At 36.5% G+C, this 5,723-nt stretch overlaps 1 pseudogene; it reads left to right on the forward strand.

Annotated features, from left to right (window-relative positions):
- Window positions 1-3,616: 3,616 nt before the first annotated feature.
- LOC125825727 (uncharacterized) lies at window positions 3,617-4,767 on the forward strand (annotated as a pseudogene).
- The last annotated feature ends 956 nt before the right edge of the window (window positions 4,768-5,723 follow it).

Raw genomic sequence — 5,723 nt, forward strand, 5'->3', positions numbered from 1 at the left:
AATATTTGAGAGAAGACTATTTTGGGGATTTGATTTGGGTCTTGTGAAACAGTAACTTAAATGGGTTGTTAAAAGCTTAAAATATCTTATATAGGGGTCTTAAGACTAGGTAAAATGACCCCATCCAATAACTACCAAGTTTGGCATTTCCTAAAAACCCCCTCCCTTGGCAGCCTACTGTCTAAGCTTCACGAGATGCACCACGGATCGTGGTCCTCACCACTAACCATGGTCCTACTCGTAGTCTTCGACCAGTAGCTAGGACATTGAGTCTTGGCCTCCACCAACCTAAGGCATGACCAAGATCCTTCCCACGAGCCGTGGTCAAGACCACTGGATGTGAAGTGGCTCGTGGTCCTTAGGCAGTAGCTTGGCCTCAAGGCCTTGACTCCCACAAGTCTAAGGAGACTTCATGAGATCTCCCATGAACCGTGGTCAAGGCCACTGTTCGTGAATGTGGTCGTGAACTTGAGGCAGCACCTTGCCAAGGTTGGGGCAGCCTTGGCCTTTGGCTTAGGGTTTGTCCTTTTGCCTTGGCACTTTCCCTTGCAACCCTCAATTAAATCTTAATTGGTCTTCTAAACTATGGGGTGTAACACGTGCCTTGATGTTTAACCCCTAAATCTCTTATTCCAAGTACGGGAAGTCTCATCTACGACTCTAATCCTCATATCAAACCCTAGCACCTAACTTAAGGCTTCTAGTTTAGTCTACTAGTTTCCGAGGTATAACATTAACGCTAAGGCTTTGAGAGAAGAGAATATAGGAGAAAAGAGGAGAAAAGCCAATGTTTCGTCGAATTCTTGAGATTACGCTTTCGGATTTCGCCAAGGGTTAATCCATAAGAGGTATGTGAGATCACATAACCTTATTTTCATTCACCCACACGCCAATCATGATTAAATTCAGCGTATTTATATTGAGAAAAGGGTCAAATGCCCCCTCAAGCTTTAGCCATATTTCCAACTATACACTTAACCTCTGCGGGGGTCCTATTACCCCCTTGAACCTTTTATTTTATATTAGTTCACCCTCAGACCCTGATGTGTCCACATAAACTAGATTTATAAAAAAAAATTATATACACACGCTATCCACGTATATATTAGTGGACCCCATGACTTTATACGACTCACAAATTGACACGTGTCATAAAACTTTACCTTTCCCTTTTATGAACCTAATTGACCCTTTCTTCTTTCTTATATTAATCTTTACGATCTTCTTCCTAAATCTCTAGTTCTTTTTCCTTTTCTCTACGGTCTTCCATTACTCACGTTGCTCGAAAAGCTTACCTACTATTTCTTCTGAGAAACGGTTAGATCTTTACTAGCTGAATACTATTTTGATTTAGTGTTTGATTAGGGTTTTATTTTTACTGCGTATTCAAATGCTATTTTGACTATGGTGTGTTGTAGTGTGGAGTTTATTAGGGCCTTTTAATGTTTATTAGGGTTAGTTCTAATTGAAGGTTATTCTTTACCAACTGAATGTTATGTTGATATTTGATTTTAGTTTTGATGGTAGTGTTTGATTAGGTTTTGTTGCACTAGGCATTCAAATGCTATTTTGATATGTGTGTCGTAGTATGTAGTTTATTAGGGATTTTAATTGTTATTTACTTGTTTTCATGAATTTATACAGTCTTGTAGTTTACTGGTAAAGTACAACCTCAGAAAGTAGAGTTTCTCATTCCTTACTAGTGTTACCTCTGTTCAGGTAGGAGATGAGTGGATTTATTTTGGTTAATTTAAGATGGTATCACGGTGTAGTATTAGATTTGAGTAGTGGACAACTAGTTTACAGTGGTGGGCAAGTTACATAGTTTTTGGATGTTGATATGGATAGACTGTCCTATTTTGAATTAAAAGGCTACATTAAAGAATTAGGATACACAACAACTTGCACATTTAGTATTAAACCTCGTAACAGTGGTATTTTGGAAGATATTCATAATGATATGGATATTTTAGACTTAAGTTGTTCTTTGGAAGATGGAGATATTGTGGAGGTATATGTAAAGCACTTGATTGATGATGCAGTTGTGGACCCCACCCTTATTTTATTAGAAAATGTTCCTCATAGGGATATTGAGGAATTTGGTTCAACTTTTAATAAAGTAAATGAACAAAGTGGGGTAGGTGAAGACCCTTTTACTACCTTTGATACTAGATCTGCTTCTACCCCAACTCATCCCACTACAACTTCTGCTCCTAGATCTCCTTCCACTACCACAACTCATTCCACTACAGCTCTTCCTACTACAACTGCTGCTCTAAGATCTCCTTTCACTAAAAATCCACCCACTACAATTGTTGCTCTTAGATCTCCTTCCACTAAAACTCCTGTCACTGCTGCAAATCCTAGTACTGAAGATGCTGATCTAGTTTCAGGCGCTGTTGAATCTGATTTCTTAGAAAAAGAGGATTTTGATTACTCAACTGAAGATAGTGTTGAGTCTGAATGTGGATTGGTGGGAGATGATAATGAGGACTATGGTAGTGATGTACATGAAGAGGTTAGGGAGTTGAGGCTGAAAATAGATCTTTTCAAAGAAGAAAAAGAAAAGAGAGAGTACCAACTGATACTGAAGAGGTACTAGTAGGTGAAGCTGGAGCAGATTTAGGTTTTGACGAAATTCAAACAGGTAAAATAAGTGTTGAAGGAAGATTTGGAGGTGATGAGCCTTATTTTGCAAGTTCTGATGACAGAAGTTTTGAAATAGATGAAGATGAATTTAGTGATGAATGTGTTGAATCTGAAAGAGTAAATTTACCAAGAACTGTAAAAAGAAGGAGGAGGCCAAATAATCACAAAATTATACATGATCCTACTGCCAAGAAAGTTGTATGGCAGTTGGGTATGGTCTTTGCAAATGTGAATGAATTTAGAAGAGCAGTTAGTAAATATGTTGTCCAGAAAAGAGTTCAAATAGAGAAGTGTGTGAATGAGCCAAAAAGAGTTAGATGTCCATGGCTTTTGTTTGCATGTCTTGACAAAACAACAAATGATTTCATGATAAAGACTTACAATTCAAAGCATAGTTGTAACAACACAACTAGAAATTATTTGTGTAATGCAAAGTTCATATCTACATATTTTAGAAAAAGGATTAATAAGCAGCCAAATATAAGAGTTTTCAAGTTGCAAGAGTTGATAAGGAAAAAATTTAAAATTCATGTTGGCAAGACTACTGTTAGGAGGGCAAGAGCTAAAGTGTTGAAAGATATCATGGGTGATCATATTGTGGAATTTGGCAAAATTCTTGACTATAAAGAATATCCAAGTTAAGAGAGTTCACAAATACTTGGATGTGTGATTTCTCTCCAATGTCTTTGAAGGTACTACAGGAGAATATTCATAGGTCAATGAATTGTAATAATGAATTTAATGGAGTTGATGGATTTGAAGTGAGAGAAGGACCATTTCAACACAGTGTCGATCTTGGTATGTGGACTTGTAGTTGTAGAGTATGGCAGTTAAAAGGCATACCATGTGCACATGTTGTGGCTGCCATTTACTTTAAGAAATGTGAACCTCTTGACTACATTGACAACTGCTATGTAAGGCAACTTACATGAGGGCTTATGCCAATGTCCTTCAACCTGTCACAAACATGAAGATGTGGCCTGTATCTACTAACCCCACAGTTGCACCACCAGAAATAAAAAGCATGCCTGGCAAGCCAGGTAAACTTAGAAAGAAGGAAGCTGGTGAGAGTAAAAAATCTGGAAAGCTATCTAGAACTGGACTTGCCATGACATGTAGTATCTGTAATGTTAGAGGCCACAACAAGAGAGGATGTCCACAAAGGGTTTAGTCATCAACAAGGGAAGAACAATTAAATACAGACAAGGGAAAGGGCAAAACTTCAGGTTTAGGCAGACCAAAGATAACCATCTTTAACTTTAATTTGTTATGTGATAGAGATCTCATATGTAATAACTACAATTGTTTGTAACTATATTTATAGAAAGCACAAACAGAAGGTGAGCATTCTACAAAGAGGTCAAGGGGAAGACTACCTGCAGCACCTAGTGCATCTCCAGGACCTGTAAAGAGGTCAAGAGGAAGACCACCTGCAGCACCTAGTGCATCTCCAGGACCTGCAAAGAGGTCAAGAGGAAGACCACCTGCAGCACCTAGTGCATTTGCAGAACCTAGTGCATCTGCAGCACCTACAAAAGGTGCAAGAGGAAGACCACCTATTGCACCTGCAACACCTAATGCATCTGCAGCACCTGCAAAGAGTGCAAGAGGAAGACCACCTGCAGCAGCTATTGCACCTCTTACATGTCCATCACCTGCTAATTACCATGTTGGATCTTTTACACCTGTTGATTACCAGTTAACTAATAGTAACAAAGGAAGAGGAAGGGGTAGGGGAAGCACAACCTCATACAAAAGGCAAGCAGTCATTGGAATGGGTGTGTTTCAAGCTGAAAATAGATTCAAAGCTCTTAATGTAAGTTTTTTGTATTGATTCAATTATTCTATTTTTTTTATGTTTAACTACAAACTCACCCACTCACTAATTATTTCATAATTTGAATACAACTTGGGATGTCAAGTTGTAAGATTTTCTCTACTGGTACAACAAAGGTGACAAAATCTGCTGATGTTACTGGTGATATAGGTTACAAACCAAGTACTGCACCCAAGTTGAAATGGAATGGAAAAGCAGCAATCTCAACAAGAAAACTTCAAGAAATAAGAGAGGAACAAAGAAAAAAATCAAGAGGAAGTAGTTCAAACAATCTAATCTAGGAAGTAATGATATTGTAGTACTGTTTTAAGTAGGCATGAAAACATTTCCCATTTTGAATGAGGATGTATTAGTATTGAACGTCAAATTATGTTTTTGTTTTTGGTTTTTGGTTTTTGATTGTAGTTTGACCTTATGTGAGGCCTGTTTTACAATCGATTATGTCTATTAAAGGCCTTCTATTTTACAAATGGTGTTATGTTTATTCAATTTCTCCCTTATTTGTTGTCATATAGACACTACTATATCAAATACTTTATCAGAAAAGATTCATGATATTGATATACAAAATTTCTCATATTACATATGACAACCAAAGAGAGTTTCAACTCCTTTCACTACTCACTACTCACATACGTTATGGCAATTCAATTAGTTCAATACTTGAATGAACCCTACTTTGAAATAGGTTATTGATGAACAAGGCAACAACACAAATCAAAATACACAAAATGACCTTCCAATCAAACGTACACCATTACCATTTTTCGGGGGTGCGGAATCCATCGTACTTTTAGGTATAGAAAGCTTTATCATAATATTCTTTTTTGAAGGGTATTAATCTGATTATTTCTTTTATATTTTCTAGAATATATTCTATATATTGTATATCTTGGGTTCTTTGATATATTTCTATATTTTCTTTTATTAGGTCTCCTAATAAGGTTATATTTCCAATAGTTGCTTGCCAATATTGGAGGTATTCGTAATTTATCATTAGTCTGAGTATTCTAATTCTAGATCGCTAATATTAATTCGTTCTAGGTCTATATCTATTTCATCTATTTCATACCAGGTTTGAGTCACTAGTTCTAATTCTTCAAAGTTAAATATTTTATCCCATATTATTGTTCTTAATTCAATTATTTCTATATCTTTTAGAATATATAAAATCAATGTTTCATAAGTTAATATCATTTTATCATGTAGGTAAATAGTCATATTAATGTTCTGCTGT

Source organism: Solanum verrucosum, unplaced genomic scaffold (genome assembly GCF_900185275.1).
Source record: "Solanum verrucosum unplaced genomic scaffold, falcon-dt-bn FXZP01000003.1, whole genome shotgun sequence".
Taxonomy (NCBI): domain Eukaryota; kingdom Viridiplantae; phylum Streptophyta; class Magnoliopsida; order Solanales; family Solanaceae; genus Solanum; species Solanum verrucosum.